Consider the following 21745-nt stretch of genomic DNA (forward strand, 5'->3'; position numbering starts at 1 on the left):
CTAGGCGCGGTTCTGCAGAGCCAGAACTTGGGATGAGAGAAGAGGAGTTTTGTAAACATGAAAGTGCAAGGTAAATTGGGGCCAGGACCTGGATCATCCTGACCACCTGAATAAGAAGTTTGGAAGCTCTGCATGAGGAAATAAGAATTGCTACGGGCATCTGAATATGTGTGTGCACGTGTGTGTGCGTGTGTGCACATATGTGCCCATGTGTTTGTGTGTGGGGGGGCTATCGGGTCTGCAGCTAAGTCCTGGCCTAGCACAGTGTTGGCTAAGTTGGAAGCATGAAAGAGTAAGTCAGGAAACTCAGTAGGGACGATTACAGCAGTTCACACTGAGATGAACGCTGTGCATAGCTGACAGTGAGGGGTGGAATGAAGGAGGCTTGATCTGCTTCTGGAGTCCTGCAGGCTGTAGTGATTTATTGCTCCAAGGAGTCCCACCTTTTCACCCCACATCCACTGTAGGATCAGAGAATCATAGGGCTGGGAGGGACCTTTGAATTCATTTAGAGGCTGAGAAGTGAAGGGATCCACCCAGGTTTAAACCCAAGGCACAGGATGGCAGACAGGAGCCCTGACTCAGGAAGCAGAGAGAGAGTAGAAAGCTGTGAGCTTGCATTCACCCCCGGCCCCCACACTTTGGGTATAACATCAGCCAAGTAACAATGTCAGTTTCCTCATCTACAAAATGAGAAGAACATTCATTTTATACTTTCACTGTGAAGAAAGAATGAGACAATAACCAATTCCCCTGACACCCTGAGGAGGACAAAAAGTCCTGGGAAACAGTCAGCAGACCTGGATTCTAGGCAGCCCAGCTCCACCGCTCACTACTGACTCTATTTGGGCTAAACAATTAAACACATTAACTTCCCATTTTCTACCTATAAATATAAAGATGCCAGGTGTCAGACAAGATCACAAGATGCCATCCAGATAGGAGGTTCTTCTAATGCCTATTACACAAGGCTTATATGATCTCTAGGATGGGAGAGAACTTTAGATGCTCAAGGAACAGAGGGAAACGTAACTTAGGACATGAGGGAGTGAGTTCTACCCAGTACTCCTTATTAGCATGTCATAAAGTGCAATGATTTACCGATTTCCTTCACTTAATTCTGTTGCTTTGACAGCACTGGGGACTGCTGGGATGGTGCAAAGAGACAGCAGGTAACATAGGAGACCATCTCCAACAGAAGAGAGAAAAGAGGACTGTTCCCTCTCCCTTCCTTTAGGGTAGGGCTCTTGGTACTATTTATATTTTATCAAGAGTGGCTGCGATTGTCCTTAAGACTATTCAAGAGCACGGACCAGGGAAGTGATAACCTCCACTTTTTAGAAATGTCCCCTCCTACCAAGATTCTACAGAAGTGGCCCAGAAGTAATGTGCTGGGAAGAAAATACCAAAGGGTGGCGTCAACATTTGGCACACAAGATGTCCAGTCAGAAGGTCTTGGATTTGAATCCTATGCCTACCATTTTCAATCTGTTTAGTCTTGGGCAAGAAATTTAACCTTTAAGGGCATCTTTCCTCTTTTGTAAAGTAGAGAGAATGACATCTAGTCCATTAAAACATGATCATTCCTTTAGGGAGTAAATGAATTCATGTTTGTAAAGAGCTCAAGAGCTCAATAAACGGTGATCATCATTGCTGTTGGGAGATTTTGGGTCTTCGATAAATATGGCATTTTTACCATAGACACACACTATAGACATTCCAGATGATTTCTAGGCCTAATGTTTCTAAATGGCAATGATGAAAAAATAAGAAGAAGAATATGGAGTTAGAAGAAAAAAAATCACTGAAATACAGAATAAGGCAAATGTGCTTTTACCTTTTAATGGCTATGGACTCCAAGGAAAATGAAACTTCCAACCATAGCTGGCTTTAGATTTAACTGAATTAGAGCTCTTTCAAGGATCAGCATTCTAGTTTTGAGTCAAGATGGCACAGCGCCACTTACAAGATGCATTCTTTCTGTTGCATTCATCCCCATTTGAAAGCACAGGGTATCTTTCGATTTTATGGCATTATTGATTTTTTGAATATTGAAACCAATATCCATATGGAAGTAGCACAACGGAAGTAAGTGGAGAAACAGATTGGAGAGGGGATTGCAAGGACGAAAAAGCAGGAAGTCACTCATTTTGTTCCACTTTGAGAATTCATGCTCTGAGAAGTCTGCAAGGCAGTTTTCACATAAAGAGGCTACCAGTTTGAAAGCACCCACTCTACTCTTTAATGAAAGAAATATATGTAGAAATTGATCAATAAAAAATTTCCATGGGACACTTTGGCAATACCCATGAGAATTAAATATGCCTTCCCCCTAAATTCCACTTCTGTAAGTTTACTCTATGGATACATGTGAACATGTACACAAAGAATTATGTATGTCGGGCTTCCCTGGTGGCACAGTGGTTGAGAGTCCGCCTGCCGATGCAGGAGGCACGGGTTCGTGCTCCGGTCCGGGAAGATCCCACATGCCGCGGAGCGGCTGGGCTCATGACCCATGGCCGCTGAGCCTGCGCGTCTGGAGCCTGTGCTCCACAACGGGAGAGGCCACAGCAGTGAGAGGCCTGCGTACCGCAAAAATAAGAATTATGTATGCACAATGATATTCATTGTTTTTATTAGTGAAAGAATGAAAATAGCTTATTTTTCTTTTAAAAGGGCCAGTAAAATAAATCACAATATGTTCCTGAATTAGAAAATGGTGTAGCCATAAAATTAAATAAAAAAGAAACATCCATATATACTGAATAAAGCAACATGAAAAACAGGGGACATGGTATGTTTCCATTCCATGTAAAAACAAGAGGGGGGTGTATACACATACCGTTCCATAGAGTTTATTTTTCCAGCTTTATTCAGATATAATCGACATAACATGGTATAAGTTGAAGATGTACAACATAATGATCTGATGTGTATATATATTGAGAATAATACTACAATAACTCTAGTTAAAATCCATCACCTCACACAGTTGTAATTCTTTTCTTGTGATGAGAACTTTTAAGATGTACTTTCCTAGAACTCTCAAATATATCACACAGTATTGTTAGCTATAGTCACCACACTGCACATGACACCCCTGGGATGTATTGATCTTATAGCTGGACCACCTTCATCCACCCCCTCCCCCTTCTGTAGAATGCAGTCTCTCGAATAAAACAGAGTGCACTAGGGTGGGGATAGAAGATTTCGTTTTCACTATTTGCCTTTCTACGATATTCTCTTTCAAAAACTGTACATGCATCATTACATTTTCAAAAAATAGAAAATATTCTATTGAAGGTATAGAAAGATGTCATGGTCTCCCTCAGTTTCTGGTGTTTTAGGAACCCCCCAAAAGTTCGGATTGTTATCTGATAAGAAAAGATCACCCCACACCTGGCACATTGTATGTGCCCAGGAAGGAGCCAGTGAGAAAGAAATCGCTGTTCCATTTGGAAGAGAGTCGCCACTGTGTCAGGAACACGTACACACAGAGGCCAGGCCCCCAGGCACCGTTCCTGCACAGGGAGGCCAACTATCAATGCCATTTGCAGTCTGTGTAAGCCTTGACTTTGGAGCACTGCGTGTTCCATGAACAAGACTTCCTATCTCCTACCCTTTCTGGAAGGGAACTGGAATCTTTCCCTGCTCTCAGTCTCAGGCCCCACCAGCAGGTGGCTGCTTGGCAGACAAGGTGAGATGCTCTCTGCTTGTGTGTTGGTTCACGTTTTAGTTTGTTGCCTGCTTCAAAAACCCATGATCTATCTGCATACTGAGGATGTGCTCCCGGACTCTGGCTTTCAGAGGCTGAGTTTTACTCAAGGTCACACCAAACAGTGTGGCCAGGGTCTGACCCAGCTAGGCCACTTATTGCTGCCTCTTTGCTTGCACTCTCTGTACTCGTGTTTCCTCACCTGCAAAGTGGCACACTGACCATTCTTCCAACAAGGCCATTAGGAGGAGCGGTGGAGGCCATACCCTGAGAACAGTGGTTGGCAGGGACCAAGCACGTAATAAACCTCAGCTATTTTTAGTAGTTAGAGGGTTGCCTGATGAGTTACCACTGTCTCAATTTACTGATTTGGAAGCTGAGGCTCGGGGCCATTTTTGCAAATTCACGCCACTAAATCGCGGCTTGGCTTGTAAGTTGTGGTCGGAGCCTCGTCACTAGCGCCAGATACGTGCATTCACCAAGCACTTGGCCTCTATTTTCCTGTCTGTGAAATGGAGACTTTGACTCCATACGTCAAAGAGCATATGTTAGAATGGCAGCAGCTCTGACGACAGCAAGCAGAGATGGGACCAGAGACAAAAAAATCTCCCAATTTTGCCTTTAAGATGCTCATAAGTGAAAGTGCAACTGTGCTGGAGCCTTCCTGCAGTCACATTTTATGCTCGAGGAAAGCAAGAGTAGCCTCTGCTTTGTTGTTCATTTGTTTTCTTGTCTAAAATGCTAGTAGGCAGCGGTTCAGGCCTGGTAACCACTACTGTGGAATAATCTGCTCCCTGGAGCAGCCCTACTTACTAGTCCTCATAGAAAAACAAAAGTGCGCTTTGCTTCTCACATGATCGTCACATATTTGGCAGACTAAGTGCTCTGATAAACGGCTGGCATTTGACAGGTGAGTGAATCGGCTTTCCCAGGTAAGGACGGGCAAAGCCAGCCACTTTCACCCAAGATGAGGCCAACTGAGCACGGGCATTTCAGTGCCTTGTCTGTTTGTGTGCCTGTTGTTTTAAGGCTATCTATTGTTAAGACAAGGATGGGTCAGGAGACGGAAAAATTATTAGCTGCAGTGGCCCTCATAAGCTGTTACAACGCTCAGAGAAACACTAATGGATAAACAAGGTCAACAGAACACAAGGGGCCGGCTCACGGTGTCCCAAGGTGGCCAAGCCTTAGCCAGGCCTCTCTTCCCCTAAACAACAAGCAAAAATCATTAGTATTGACATTCGGGGTAGGCAAATGGCACGCTGAATGACGAATGACTTCACCCCGGCTTGTCCATCATATCTGTGGGCAGGAGGTAATTTACAAGCTGCCCTCTCTGTACAGAGATGGTGCAATACAGATGATCCATGACCACTTACACTTGATCTTTGGGGTGTTTCTTCTTTTCAGTGATGGAGGAGAGTGCTGAGTCAGGTCAATGTTTAGTCAGGATGAATATAGTAACAGCAGGCCCAGTGCTCTGTGCACACCATCTAATTCAATCCTTATAAGTATTCTAGGAAGTTTCATTTATTATTCTTATTTCACAGATAGGGAAATGGAGGCTCAAAGAAAGCAAGTCACTTGCCCAAGTTCCCTGTGGGGAGCTGGGTCTTGAGCACTAAAGCTACTGGAACTAGGGTGAACAATTCATCCCCGTCCTCATGAGACTTCATTTCAGCACCCAAAGTCCCACGTCCTGGGGAACCCCTCAGTCTCAGGCAGAAGTGAGATGGTTGGTCACCCTAAGTGGAACTCTAACTGTGGACGATTCAGTATCTTGTACAATAGAAACAGAGGAACATAGGTTGGAGACTTAGACCAGATTTTCCATGTCAGCAGAAAGCCGCAGGTCAGCTAAATGATCGCTAAAGATTCACTACCTAAAGTTTGGTCAGTGGGCCAGCAGCACAGACATCTCCCGGGAGCTCATTGAAAGGCAGAATCCCAGGCCACACCCCAGACCTACTGAACCAAGACCTGTGTTCTAATACGATCCTCTGGGGATTTGTATGAACATTAAATTTTGAGAAGCACAGTTCTAAAATCCTTTCCAGAACCACCCCACTGTGATCCTAAACCAGCTTGCACAGCATGAATCTCTTCTGGGTGCCAGCTCTATAAAGGGTCCCAAGGACAGGGGAGGAGGGCTCCTCCCTAGGGACTTCCAGTCTATAAACTGAGGCAGGGAGTGGGCGGGGCAGCACAAAGCAGCTTGCAATCAGGTCCAGACTTCATGCCATGGACTGATTTCCCTCAAGGTGAGCAGTGTGTTGAAACGAAAGAACATAAGCTTTGGGCTCAGACTGACCTGGGTTGGAGTCCTGACCCACTGCCTGAGTGACCCAGCAAGTGGGGACTCCTGGGTCACAGGGTGCACTCAGTAAAGTGGGTTAAAGTCACCCGTCCCGGTGGTTCTCAAGCTGGCTGCCCTTCAGAATCAACTGAGGCGTTTTAAAAGAAATGCAGGTGCCTGGGCTCCAGCTCAGAGAAGTGGATTTAATCAGAGTGCCCTGGTCCTTGATGGTAGCATAATTTCAGAGTTCTCCAGGGGATTCCTTTGTGCAGCCAGGATTTAGACCCACTGGCCTTCCTCTTAAGGATGATGGTGAGATGCTGATGAAGTTACTCATGCCAGCAACTGGGACAAAAACAGTCATCCCGGCTCTGCTAAATTCTGCTCTTCAGTCAGTGGCGCCACATCACCTGTCAGCACCAGCTCTGCTCTCCAAAAACGGGAGCTGACAAATTCTCTAAGGAAACCAAGAGGTCCATAAAGTCCATGGCTTGGGCTTCTCACAGTGATGTTCTTATTATTAAGCGTTTTATTTTATTTTATCATCTTATTTTATTTTACTTATTTTAGCCATGCCACACAGCTTGTGGGATCTCAGTTTCTGCCCAGGGATTGAACCCAGTCCTTGGCAGTGAAAGCCTGGAATGCTAACCACTGGATCACCAGGGAACTCCCTTATTAAGCCTTATAAAATTAGGAAAAAGCAGGCAACAGTGCCAACTACTAGAGCTAATCAATGAATTTGGTAAAGTAGCAGGATACAAAATTAATGCACAGAAATCTCTTGCATTCCTATACATTAATGATGAAAAATCTGAAAGAGAAATTAAGGAAACACTCCCATTTACCATTGCAACAAAAAGAATAAAATACCTAGGAATAAACCTACCTAAGGAGACAAAAGACTTGTATGCATAAAACTATAAGACACTGATGAAAGAAATTAAACACGATACAAATAGATGGAGAGATATACCATGTTCTTGGATTGGAAGGATCAATATTGTGAAAATGACTCTACTACCCAAAGCAATCTACAGATTCAATGCAATCCCTATCAAACTGCCAATGGCATTTTTCACAGAACTAGAACAAAACATATCACAATTTGTATGGAAACACAAAAGACCCCGAATAGCCAAAGCAATCTTGAGAAAGAAAAACGGAGCTGGAGGAATCAGGCTCCCTGACTTCAAACTATACTGCAAAACTACAGTAATCAAGACAATACAGTACTGGCACAAAAAAAGAAATATAGATCAATGGAACAGGATAGAAAGCCCAGAGATAAACCCATGCACATATGGTCACCTTATTTTTGATAAAGGAGGCAAGAATATACAGTGGAGAAAAGACAGCCTCTTCAATAAGTGGTGTTGGGAAAACTGGACAGCTACATGTAAAAGAATGAAATTTGAACACTCCCTAACAACATACACAAAAATAAACTCAAAATGGATTAGAGACCTAAATGTAAGGCCAGACACTACAAAGCTCTTAGAGGAAACCATAGGCAGAGCACTCTATGACATAAGTCACAGCAAGATACTTCTTGACCCACCTCCTGGAGAAACGGAAATAAAAACAAAAATAAACAAATGGGACCTAATGAAACTTCAAAGCTTTTGCACAGCAAAGGAGACCATAAACAAGACCAAAAGACAACCCTGAGAATGGGAGAAAATATTTGCAAATGAAGCAACTGACAAAGGATTAATCTACAAAATTTACAAGCAGCTCATGCAGCTCAATATCAAAAAAACAAACAACCCAATCCAAAAACGGGCAGAAGACCTAAATAGACATTTCTCCAAAGAAGATATACAGACTGCCAACAAACACATGAAAGGATGCTCAACATCACTAATCATTAGAGAAATGCAAATCAAAACTACAGTGAGGTGTCACCTCACACCAGTCAGAATGGCCATCATCAAAAAATCTACAAACAGGGCTTCCCTGGTGGCACAGTGGTTGAGAGTCCGCCTGCCAATGCAGGGGACACGCGTTCGTGCCCCGGTCCGGGAAGATTCCACATGCCGCGGAGCGGCTGGGCCCGTGAGCGATGGCCGCTGAGCCTGTGCTCCGCAACAGGAGAGGCCACAACAGTGAGAGGCCCGCGTACCACAAAAAAAAAAAAAATCTACACACAATAAATGCTGGAGAGGGTGTGGAGAAAACGGAACCCCCTTGCATTGTTGGTGGGAATGTAAATTGATACAGCCACTATGGAGAACAGTATGGAGGTTCCTTAAAAAACTAAAAACAGAACTTCCATACAACTCAGCAATCCCACTACCGGGCATACACCCTGAGAAAACCGTAATTCAAAAAGAGTCGTGTGGGGCTTCCCTGGTGGCACAGTGGATGAGAATCCCCCTGCCGATGCAGGGGACATAGGTTCGTGCCCCGGTCCGGGAAGATTCCACATGCCACGGAGCAGCTGGGCCCACGAGCCATGGCCGCTGAGCCTGCGCGTCCGGAGCCTGTGCTCCGCAACGGGTGAGGCCACAAATGTGAGAGGCCCGCGTACCGCACAAAAAAAAAAAAGAGTCATGTACCACAATGTTCACTGCAGCTCTATTTACAATACAGGACACGGAAGCAACCTAAGTGTCCAGTGACAGATGAATGGATAAAAAGATGTGGCACATATATACAATGGAATATTACTCAGCAATAAAAAGAAATGAAATTGAGTTATTTGTAGTGAGGTGGATGGACCTGGAGTCTGTCATACAGAGTGAAGTAAGTCAGAAAGAGAAAAACAAATACTGTGTGCTAACACATATATATGGAATCTAAAAATAAGGGAAAAAAATGGTTATGAAGAACTTAGCCGCAGGACAGGAATAAAGACACAAACGTAGAGAATGGACTTGAGGACATGGGGAGGGGAACGGTAATAAGGTAGGACGAAGTGAGAGAGTGGCATGGACATATATACACTACCAAGCGTAAAATAGATAGCTAGTGGGAAGCAGCCGCATAGCATAGGGAGATCAGCTCGGTGCTTTGTGTCCACCTAGAGGGGAAGGATAGGGAGGGTGGGAGGGAGACACAAAAGGGAGGAGATATGGGGATATATGTATATGTATAGCTGATTCACTTTGTTATAAAGCAGAAACTAACACACCACTGTAAAGTAATTATACTCCAATAAAGATATTAAAAAAATAAACGTTCCCAAAACAAACTAATTTACCAGAAGGTTAGTATTCAGGATCTTACACAACTCTGTTTTTTTTTAAGGAAAAAGAAAAATTCTGAGCAATCTACCTCTAATGCACCATTTAACTGATAGAGCTTCCTTAGGACACGGCTCCTGAGTATCCCCATAAAACTGTAAGTTGCAGCCCGCCATTCCTGGGGCAGCTAATGGAAACACATGGCAGTGATCACGTGGCTTCCGGATTGAGCATCACAAGGGCATCACTCCCTGTCAGTAACCTCCACGTTGCCTCACAACAAGGGCACCATAAGTTATAAACTGTCGCAGAGCTTTAGAAGCAGGCTTTGAGAGAGATGCTAATAATTCCATACAGGAAGGGCAGAAAGTTTTTTTTTTTAATAGCACAGCCAGTCAGACAAAGAAATCAGTGTTTAAAAGTCGAGCAACACACAGAAGGATAGATAAAAATCGATACCAAATCCCTCTTTCCTTCCCAAGCAACTATTAATAAACTCCCTCAGCTTTCAATGTGTCTGTCCCCATTAGAGTCTTGGGCAGGAAGGAATATGGGGCATGGAGTCTTTATGGAGGTTTCCTGCCCTGATCATTTCTCTATTCTGCCTCTGCTTCTGCCATTTCCCTTCGTTATAGAATAATGACAAATAAAAGATTAGAAGTGGCCTGGGCGGTACATCTAATCCCAAAGTACCAGGGGCTATTTGAGGAGGTAACCAAATGCCCCCTTTCTCAGTGCACTCAGATACCTCCACAGGGATGCTAAGCTGCATCGCTGGACATATATTTCCAAATTGTCATGTTTTCAGAATCTGCTCTTTTCTTTCTAACGCACTTGGTTTTCACATCCTCATACCAAGGCCAATTCCTATGGTGCTTTGCAGATTATGAAGTTTGTTTCAACCTCTGATTGAATCTCTCTATCAGAGAGACCCTTTAACCCATCGTATAAAGGGAAAAATTGACACAGATTCACTAATGTGTCCAGTGTCACACTACCAGAAAGTGACAAAGTGGGAACTTGACCGGGGAGGATTGGTGAGGAGTTGCTGAAAGCTCTTCACCTATATTTCTTTCCCTCCTACCTGCATCTCCCCCAAGAAAACCTCTCACTGATAACTGAGATATTTAAAGTGCTACTTAGGGCTTCCCTGGTGGCGCAGTGGTTGGGAATCCGCCTGCCGATGCTGGGGACGCGGGTTCGTGCCCCGGCCCGGGAAGATCCCACATGCCGTGGAGCAGCTGGGCCCCGTGAGCCATGGCCGCTGAGCCTGCACGTCCGGAGACTGTGCTCTGCAACGGGAGAGGCCACAACAGTGAGAGGCCCACGTACTGCAAACAGTAAATAAATAAAAAACTAATAATAATAAAGTGCTACTTATATCAGTTGTAAGATCTCCCTGCGGGTCTGTGGCCAGTTTGTCCTGAGATCTGTCTCTCAAACGTTGGACTGCCCAGGTGCTGACATGTGCAGGATGCACTGCCCAGGCTGCCTTGTTGGTGCCCTCTGGCTGGATTCCACCAATGAGAGGCAGAGGCTATGCACTGGAGGGTGGGCGCAAGGGAGAAGGCAGGGTATTTCTCCATCTCCCTCTGTGCCTGAGGCTGAATCCTTCCATCCTTAGTGTCTTAGGCCTGCCGTGATTCCAGCTCCTACCAGGAGGCCCTGGGTCCTGGTCTCCAGGACCACATCTCGTCTCTCTCCATCTTACACTACCAGTTTCTTGCTATTGCTAATCTCTGGGTTGCCTCTGCACCCCTCATGGGGCATCTCAGCTCCTCCATCACCCACATAACTAATGACCTGCATTAAAGTCCTTCTTTGTGAATTAGCTGACATGGTTCCTGTTTTCTGGTTTGACCTCAAAAGATATCATCACTTTAAAAAATTTTTACACATTTGTATACTGGGTTGGATATAGAGGGAAAAATCAAGAAAGGATCAAATTTTACTGATGGCTCACCAAGAACTTCCTGGGGCTTGGCAGTGTTATATGCCTTGTATAGTTTAGTCCTCAAAAGAGAACTGCGGAAAACACATTATCATTATTCTCCTTTCACAGAAAAACCTGGATATCAAAATGTGAGGTGACTTGCCCAAGAATACAGAGCTAATAAGTGGAACGGCTGAGATTCTAACTAGGTTGTTTTTACTTCTTTATCGGTCATGAAATAAAGACCAGGCTGGGACTCCCTTCTTGAACAAATACTGGAGATAATGGTGTAAATATCAAAGTTTGTAGTACAAATGACTTGCATTATTTTTACAAGCATTGAGTTAAATAGTGAAACAGCAGGTATATGTAACACATAATTAATACAAGCCTTAATACCTAACGATGCTTTGGAAAAACTTTTGGGTTCGCGGGCCTCTCGCTGTTCTTGTGGCCTCTCCCGTTGCGGAACACAGGCTCCGGACGCGCAGGCTCAGCGGCCATGGCTCACGGGCCCAGCCGCTCCGCGGCACGTGGGATCTTCCCGGACCGGGGCACGAACCCGCGTCTCCTGCATCGGCAGGCGGACTCTCAACCACTGTGCCACCAGGGAAGCCCAATTCATGCCTTTTAATTAGATTTTTTCTGATTATTATTTGATGTGAAAAAATAAGGCAGAATAATAAAAGTATGGATTAGATTCAGACTTCTGTTATCAATTGTGATTCCACAAAGTCAAAACACACATCCATCTTAGGCCTCAACCATTTTTATTTATTACTTTAGCTATCAGCTAGAATATTCTTTCTAGCATTATTATTACAAAGAATCTTCCTTTCATAAAAAATATCTCCCTACGCTCTGCTATAAAGAGTAAAGGGCACTGAAATAAGCCTCAAAACACTGAATTGGAGTCTTGGCCTTAACTTTTACTAGATGTGTGACCTTGAGAAAGTTGTTTCAGCCATCTGAGGCTCAGATTCCTCATCTAAAAAGAGGAATAATTATATTTTGTCTACCTCCTACAATGGGTCATTTTGAGAATTAAAAATAAATAATGCAGATGCATTTTTAAAAATACAAATTGCTCTACAAGGATCATGTTTATTAAAGTGCGTTTACATTCATTACTGCGTTTTTATCCTCAGAGCAATCTGCCGCAAGTGCTTTCCTTCATCAGCAAAATGCATTAATATGAAAAAGGTACGTGTGAAGAACAACTTTACAAAAGCCTTGCAAACAGCAGTTTTGCTCAGCCTTAACAAATGGCAATTTTTGAAATTGGTGGTCGTGCTGAGCATTTCCGGCTACTTGCACATAAGGTGGTTCCTGCCTATCCCAGCCTCATGGCCAGAGAAAGCCAACATCTGGAGTGAAGACACAGAAAATGCCAACATCTGGGATAAAGACACAGAAGCCAAGTGCAGCTGAGAACTGACGTTGTGACCAGGTGGATTGAAACCAAGTGCAATTCTACCATCTTACGATTTTACGCGTTCTTCCGACATTTTCGAACATTAGTCTTAATACTCTATAGCTTTGTCCCTCTCCTTTTACACTGCAGAGTCCTAGGAAGCAAGAAGTAAAGTGAAACAGAAAAAAAGGTTGTGGAATTTCTTACATTTATTTAAACATCTAATATCTAAGGGCGCGTCCTGACTTCGACACTTTGAAAACAGACAAAAAGAAGCAGCTACTGCTCCAGGAGCAAAGAGGTGTGTTTCTCTTGTCAACTCACATTCACCAGTTTTGCTAGGGAACGTCAGCATTCTGGATCCGCTAAGGAACTGGATTCCCTTCCTCTCTGATCGCCAACACCCATTTCATCTTGCAGTTTCAACACCTATTTGTAAGTGCCTATGTGCCTGGCACTGAGCTGAGCAGGGTGCTGAGGACACCTGAGATTAAACAACGCTCATGCATTGAAAGAATTCTCAGCCCCCAGCCCCATCCTTGCCCCCCAGTCCCCAACTCCCACCAGGCACCGCTGTACTTTGGGGCAAACAGCATTGCTCAGAGCACCAAATGCTGCTGCTGCCCATTTCCCGTCTGACCTTGGCCCAGGTAACTTGTCTCCCTCCTCCCTACTTACAGAAAAGTGATTACTGCAAGTGGGCAGAAAAAAAAAAAAAAACATAAAGAAGAAGAAGGGGTTCAGTTCATCCCATCCAGTGCTATGATACGAGTTCATATGCATTTCAGTTGTCAGAATCCAGAGGGATTCACGGAAATGCCTTCAATTTTAAAGGCTGTGCAAACCTGGAGCTCACATTCAAAGAAGGCTGACTTCCAGCTGCTTTATAACGATTTTAACGGGACAACAGAGCAAAGCGTCTTCCTATTTTCAACCCTAGCAATTTGGTTCAAGCGTGATCTCAGCCACTTTAAGCTTTGATATTTCTAGCCACCTCTTATGCTGTATTTTCTCTTAATGCCACCAATCATGTGTGAAATTCTGTTGCAAAACTAATCTTTGTGGGAAATGATATATAATGACTTCTTTAAAGAGAGACAGAGAGGGCAGTGACTATGACCTTTGTTGTTTTTTGACATGCTTTTCATAGTGTAATACAGATGGAAACAGCTCTTTCTCAAGGTCAAAGTCGAAATAGTTTTCTGCTTATACAAGCATCCCTCTTTCTTAAGCAGGAAAAGCCTTGAAAATTATCCTCATGACTTGACTTTAAAAACCTCTAAGGTATAGAATGGTTGATAAACTTGAAAACCAGCTGTGCTCAAAATACAGTTTCATATCCATCTTATTAAATCAATACTTAAAGTTTTACCTTTCAAATGATGTGAAAAGATTTACAAATATACAAAAGATGTGAATGAGAAATAAAATTTGGGTATTTATATAACAAGGCACTATTTTAGGATCCAGTGTTACACTCACACACACACACGCACACGCTCACACACACGCACACGCACACATATATGCTAGCCAACACACCTGGTCTTATCAAGGGAGATTTCAGTCAAAAGCAGCTGTGACCAAATATTCTGCAGTGGAAGTCAGAAAACACTAATTTAAATTTTTCACTTGTTTTTTGGAACAATTATGCCACCCACAAAAGGGTAACTTTGCAAGTCGTCATTATCTCATGAATTTTGGAACTTGTCCCTTAAATAAACTCATCTCGTTTCCATGTAATTACAGCAACTAAGAAGGCCCTTTCAAAAAGAAGAAAAACTTAGCTCAAAATTTAAGGGTCCTAATTAAAGAATCCCTGTTACTGACATTTTGATCATCCTTGGAATTTGGTTCCCGAAAATGAGAACTTCCTGTGAATCTGAAAGAGGAATGTCTTGAGAGCGTTCTCTTAGATTTCAGTTTCCTGCATCTGATGCTTTCTGACAACGTTCACCTGTCACATCCGCCATCCCTGTTATGTAGTAATTGATTGCATGTCATTTAGATTCATTTGTAATAACACACAATGGTAATGACTTCAAACTTCAAAAAGGGTAACCTGGACTAACAAATTCCTTCCTGAATTATTCTCTCCCGCTGGCAACCTCGGGGAAATAGAAGCACGTCCAGAGTGCCTGAGGGACTCAAGTAGACCTAATTCCCCATAACAGATCACCTAGTACCAACTAATTAGGATGAGTTAAATGTTTCCACTGAAAACACACACACAAAGAGGAATGTTTTTCTCTGCTGCCTGCTGTTTTCTGCTCATTTCCTTCCTTGTAGCCTTGCCGCCTAACTGCTTTTCTAACACAACCAAAAGTGTAAACGCTGACTGGAGAATGTTCTAAACATCCCAGCGGAAAAACAAAGTCCTTCCTATGACAATGTATAAACGTGTCTATTATAGGCAGGGGAATAGGCTGCTGGTCTAGAATTTTCCTACGAGATTTTTTTTCTAACTGTTGTATTAAAAGCTTCCTCCATCAAGTATTTCTTGTTATGATAGGCACAGCGCTAAGTCTTTTCCAGGTTTTTCTAAGGCATTTTAAGGAAGACAGCTGATTCACAATTAGCACCACGCTGCACTTGAACGGCTCATTCGCACTTTCTAAATTTTGCTCGCCCTTTTCTCCAGGTTTAATGAACATGCCATGAATAGTAGCATTGAGAGGGAGCTCTAATGTTTGTCTCAAGTTCTACTCATTTGTTTAAGATGCATCCTTTCTTTTTGCAGCAGGATTCTCAGGGAGCAAGCCCTCGCCCCTGCTTGGCTGTAAGTACCCCAGAATCTCCATCTGGTTGATTTTCGGGCACGTCGAATTTCCTCAGTGCCATCAGGCTCCCATTTTCTCTCCTGATGGCAAAGGGCTGTGACATGACACCTCTCTGGCAAACTGTGGACAATTTGTGAGGTTGGCAGGACCACGGGCAGCCATTCATCACTCCAGCAGTGGAGAAATGTGTGCAGCCAGATGGAAGGGGAAGATGATTCAGACATACTGGAGACAGTACATGGTTACAGCCTTCTGCTGGGATGTACCTGCCCTTCATGCCAGCACTGTCCCCTGACCCAACCGTAACCAGGTGGCATGGGGCAGGTCTGCTGTGCTCACAGCCAGCCAGGACCGCTCCCTTCATCCAGTGAGAAGTCTCCCAGCTGCTTGCTGTTATTTGCGGATTAATTTTTTTTAAATTTATTTTCTTATTTATTATCTCTAGGTCTCATTTGCAAACGGGGGATCATAATACTACCTTTTTTTTTTTTTTTTTTTTTGCCACATGTGGGATGTTAGTTCCCCAACCAGTGATTGAACCCGGGCCCTCGGCAGTGAAAGCGCAGAGTCCTAACCACTGGACCACCAGGGAACTCTCTATTTCCGGATCAATTGTTAACGGTTCTTTATCCTCGGCACATGCAATTTTTAGGTCTGTCAAATATTCCTGCGGGTGGAGAGGGTAACTTCACAAGTCTTTATGATTTTCCCTTGCTTTTACAGTAAATCTCAATCAGGTTGCTTGCTGGGATTTTTCCTCTCTTCTTTCTCCCGTGTGAACCTGATTCTTAACTCCAAGTAATGAATGCGAGATCGACAGAATAAGTAACAAACGTATCCACGGTGACTGAACAGCAAACTCTTAAATTACTGTGCAGTAAGTGCAAATGAACAATTATTGAAAACACTGCACTAAAATTTCAGTAGGAGATAAGAGTGAGGCTTAAGTCATTAAAAGGGTCCATTAGCCTCGTGAGTCTGAGACAGCACACTCAAAACACGAGTTATTCTGGAGAACTGGAAATATTACTTATTCCACCAACTTGCACACACACAGCTGACTCCAACTGAGAAAGGACGGGGTCACAGTGTCCAGCCCCTAAGGGGAAAGGGGTCTACAGAGAAGCAGAGGCTGGGCCAGTCTGTCCAGGCAATGAGTCTTCAGTTAAACTTGAAAGGCGTAGCAGGCGAGCAAAACTGACAAATTAGATTATTTACAAGGGAAGTAAATACCCTGCTTGCATATCAATTCCCAGGGTATTAGAGCATCACCCATGCTCTCCATCACTCCCTGCTGGGGACACAAATAAAGACTTCTGACACCTCTACCCCATTCCCACAAATCACCAGAAAAGCCCAAGAATTCAGCCCTGCTTTCCTTTTGTCCCTGTTCTCCCTGACCTGATAAACCCTCTGCAGTTCAAATATGAAGAAGAAAGTCACGGGTGACCAAACTGCAAAGTGAAAGCACTGTTTTGAAAAAATTACCTGAAATAGCTACACCCACATAAATACACGTATGTGCCTACGTACATACACACATACATACATACTGTTAAGGATTTGCAACATTAAATTGCTGTTGAATCTTAACACGCCTGGGTCGTATTGTCAATTCTGACCCTAGATCGTGGACCACACATTTTATGAGAGACAGGTGGGCTCCCAGAGCTCTGGATGCCAAACAGCTTGAGCGAGGGGCTGCATAACAGAACCTGAAAGAAACAGCATTCCTAAATACACACGATTTCCTCCGAGAATATAAAACCATATCTCACGCCGGAATTATGGTGAGACCGAACCGTGCTCATGACACAGAGGGCAACTTTAGCCTTGCCTTTAAAAGAGTATAGTTTCATCTGAAGCAGGACATCATATTTCAATGTGTGCTATTAAAAACTTGCATTACACAGTGAAGCTAATTGCCCTGTGAATCACCCTGCTTTACAAAACGGCTGGACTAGCATGCAGTTAATAATACGAGCTAGCCCAGTGAATATTTCTCCAAGAGACACAGGAAGATCCAGTACAGCACAGATGGCCTCTGGACCAGTACTTTTACACCACTGCTCTGGTTAACACTACATCCTCACCACCATCACCTTAGGCATTGTTGCAAGAGGTTGAAAACTTAAGCTAAAATTAAAATCTTCCTTTCCATCTCTCAAATACCAGTACAGATGCTGAAATGTTATTTTGTCCAAAAGGCGTATTATCTTTACAAGCTTTTGCGTGTGTCAAAAACATTCACAATAAACACTTGCTATTTTATGAATTGTCAATTAACACGCTTACCACCTCTATCACTACCCCCTGGAAAGAGTGTTAACTCTGGATTCTGCTTAAATGTGTCTCTCAAATGAGGAGCCTTGCTTTAAAATCGATTTTAGTTATCTTTAAGACTTCTTTCCAAACGTGACGCAAATTAAAGGGAAATCAAAACTGCTGTCAAGACAACTAAAAAGCACTCAGCTTCTCCATACTTTGGCAAATGTTTCAAAGGCTCGAGCAAACAAAACAAAGCAAATAGTACGCACAGCAATAAACAACCGAGAAACTAATACTGCCCCAAGTTTCTCGAAATACCTCTTTAATTGAAAAATGACTCTAGCTTACATATTTCCAAGCAAGGCAACTGATCACCCAGAGCATTTGCATCATGGAACCCTCACCCCTCTTCAGCTGCTCTCACAAACCTTTTAATATCAGAGAGATGCCCTTAGGTGATGATGTGGGATGAAACTTACAGAAGGAAAGCATAACTTCAGGGAGGAGGAAAGGATATTCCGTCTAATCCTTGGCTTCGTATTTAGGGAAGGGTTTTGCCTTCTCCCCATCAGTAAGTTGCAGCGTTACAGTGCAAATGTGCAGCTCCCAGCCCACTTACACTGCTCCACTAAGAGCCCAGATCTAAGCCTCAACATGTTTTCTGGAAGGGCAGGCAGCTCCGCAGAAAACCTAAGGGGGGTTTCCACCACGGCACGCAACTAAACTGCACAAACATTTAACAGCTCCGAGACCTCTAAAGGTTTAAAATAATATGCAGTTTGTGCCAGGATGCTCTAGCTGGATGGAAAACTGGGATGCTGTGGAAGGGTGCTCTCAGCTGTCCAAGCACCGCACACCAAAGAATGTTTTCTTTCCCTTTCTGCCTCAGAATTAGGGGAAAACCAAAATGCTTAATGAACCGTAGATATTGACTAAGCTTCCACAGCATCCATAGTACAGAACTTTTACATTCCATTGAGTTTGCCCATGACTTTCCCACGCCGCACCATTTCTCCTTCCTCACCTAGCTAAAAAAAAAATCAACTTCATCACACAAATCAAGGCAAAGTTTAGCCACCCTCACCCCTGCCTCTTTCCTTTTCCAACTTCAACTCCTCTACGACTAACAAACAGCCCCGATCGTAGCACAAAGGAAGCTCCTAGGGCTGCACCAGCTGGGTCCTCCAGTTGCCTGCTGAAGGTAGGTTTACTGGAATAGATTCTCGAGGCTTTGCCGAGATTTTCGAAAGGGCTTGTCTGCCCTGATGAAGAGCTGGGCACCCTCAGCATGACATCATCAGCGTGAACACTCACCAAAATACATTATGCTTCTCATTAATCAGACAGCCGGAACCCCACCGCGGCGTCTTCAGCATCAGCTCGCACCCAGGGCTGCCGCGCAGAGCCAACCCGTTTCATGCTACATTCGGCGGAAACGTCCCCGGCGTGGAGAGCAGGGGCGCCGAGCGTGCCGCCTCCGCCGCGGGATGAGCGCCTCGCGGGCCGCCTTTCCCGGGCTACGGTCCCCGGCGGCTGGAGCGTGCACTCGGGCTGCCTGCTGCACTGCCCATCCTTACTGTAATCCGACTCCTCCTTGCGATGTCCTTGCTGCGCCTGTGACATCAGGACTGAGAGTACTACAAACAGACCCCCCCCACACTCCACCCCACCCCACCCCCGGTTCCCCGCGGCTCCGGGAGGTGCTTCGATTGCCTGCCTGGACCAACCATGGTGCTCGGGAAGCGTTGACGAGCCCAGAGACCTGGGAGGGGGCGGAGTGAGGGGCGCGGGAGGCTGTCTTAAAGAGAGAAGGGTCTCCAGAGCCACGGAGGCGCGCACGGGGGGAGAAATTCACCGGGAGGGGGGCGAGAGGGGACAGGGTTAAGGCGACTTCTGTCACTGACGTGTCATTAGACACACTTTTATCCCGCCCCTCCCGCGAATGGCAGCATCCCCGCCCCAACTGAGTCTCCCCTCCCAAGTTTAAAAGGCAGTAGGAAGGGGAATGGTGCCTTGTGCCTGCATTCTCTTTGCTGTAGGCTTGAGGGTTGGTTGCTGTCTGTGATGGTTATACCTAAAAGACTCCAGGGACCATGCTAGGGTAATACAGGTTTCCACTGAGAAGTGATCAGATCACAGAAACCCAGCAGTTGGTGAAGAGTTGTTTTTATTTCTTGAGTATTTTCTGAGCTAGGTTGATAGAGAAATGTAAAGAAAAATAACTGGTGATGAAAGTCACCTCGCACCTGCACGAGATCACATTTGCTGCCTCCCGAAGCAGGTAGTAGAAAGGATACTGAGCCTGAAATGATCCCTGACCCCTAAAGGGGAGAGACATTTTAGCCTGAAAGATAACCAGGATTGTGTCATAATTCAAGTCTGGTCACCAGTATAATATAGACACACACAAGCACTCCCATTACATTTGAGATGAACAGTCGAGAAAGGCAAAGCTTAGCAAAGAAGCTTAGCCCTTACATAGAAAAGGATGTTAAAAAGAAATCGCTGAAAGCTGGACTGATTAATATTTCAATGCTCTGCACTGAAAATAAACCCATAGAGCAAGTTCAGTTTCATAAGGACTCATCTCGTTGGGGTCCAACTTACCTACTGGACCATTTAAACTTAAACATTTCTACAAAAATCTATTAAACTAAGAACTGAAGATATTGATAAACCATAATGGAAAAGAATATAAAAAAAGAAAAAAGCAAATAAAAATTAAAAAAAATAAAGAACTGAAGATAAAGAACTGTAGCCTATGGAAGCAAGCAACTGATATATTTTAATAGGAGTTTTGGTAAGCCATGGTAGCCAATATTTCTCCACTGTGATATTAAAATATTCCATGGTCTTTTCTTGCACAATTCTGCGTCTGTTGATGGGTTTAATACATGGGGGGGGGCTGAGGCTTGTAACAGCTTGCTCTGCAATCTTGCAGTGGATTATAAAGAATTTGGTGAATGCAAATAGATAATCATATATAAATCAGAAACATTACAGCGAGTCTTAGGATAAATCTGGTGATGCTCTTTTAGAAATAGTCTTCATTTAAAGCAAGTTGGAGGAAGAAAATGTCAATAGTAAAGAATATTTACTTTTTTTACTCCTAGTTTTAAATTAAAACTAAAAAGAATGTTACAGGAAAATCCTGAAGAAAATACATAAGTGGTTTTCCTTTTGGACAGATGGAAATCATCCAAAAGTACAATTATTGGCCTTTCCCTCAGGCAAAAGAACCATCTGTGGTAGAGCTTATTCCTGAAGCTCATCAGGTGTCTTGACGGCCTACATGGGCTAGGGGGCGCTGTAGTTTAATGTTAGAGTTTTTGGTCCTTTCGACTTCCTGTAGTTAGAAGGTGGAAGCTTTTAGAGTTGCATTTAAAACAGGAGATTTAAGATACTAAAGGACTCTCTTAATAATTAATAACACCCTTGAATTTGTGTGGCATTCTGCAGTCACAAGGTCTTTTCACTTATGTCATCTTCCTTGCTAACAAACTGAGATCTCCAAAGGCATATATTATAATCACAAGAACCTGAGGCTCAGAGACTTTAGGCAACTTTCTCAATGATGTCAGTGAATGTCAATACAGAATAGTTGTCTTACTATGTGTATGTTGACTTTATGTTCAAGTCCCCAGCAGAGCTGTTTATTCAAATTCTAAATTTCCACTCAGGTAAAGATCGCCCCCAATCATATTACATCACTGCATGTTCCAGAAAAAATATATATATTTATATGGTCATGAAAACAGAGGCAGAGAGCATTTGGTACTAGAACATTCCAACCTCTACCGGGTCTGAAAGAGCAGTGTGTCGCCTCTGAAAGAACATGGCATCCAAGGAGCTGCGTGTTACATTCATACAATGGAATTCTGTTCAAAGAAAAAAATGAGGGTGTCTGCTTTATTTAAACACGTGTGCCCCATCCACCTCCAATTCAGGGTTATCTGGAATATCAAGACCTCCGATAGAAAAGTTGCTTATTTCTGGATGGAAAACAAGTGGTTTTTATTTTACTTGTATACTTATTATCGTTCCTTCTAAAATTACTTTATGTGTATATATTATATTTATAAAGAAAAAATGCGACTATTTTTATCTTGAAACAAAATAACATCTAAACAAAGGCACAGCTGAGGTTGGCT

The 21745-nt window shown here is 43.7% G+C and overlaps 1 long non-coding RNA gene across 1 annotated transcript in view; it reads right to left on the reverse strand.

The window, feature by feature from the left end:
- The window catches only part of LOC149749453 (uncharacterized), a 93569-nt gene extending 73987 nt beyond the window's left edge, over window positions 1-19582 (reverse strand). The window contains exon 1 of the long non-coding RNA XR_016393145.1: window positions 18909-19582. This is a non-coding gene — a long non-coding RNA (uncharacterized LOC149749453). The remainder of the gene's footprint in view (window positions 1-18908) is intronic.
- Window positions 19583-21745: the final 2163 nt, after the last annotated feature.

Source organism: Delphinapterus leucas, chromosome 4 (genome assembly GCF_059928025.1).
Source record: "Delphinapterus leucas isolate spDelLeu-1000000601 "Yukka" chromosome 4, BTC_Dleu_Yukka2, whole genome shotgun sequence".
Lineage (NCBI taxonomy): Eukaryota > Metazoa > Chordata > Mammalia > Artiodactyla > Monodontidae > Delphinapterus > Delphinapterus leucas.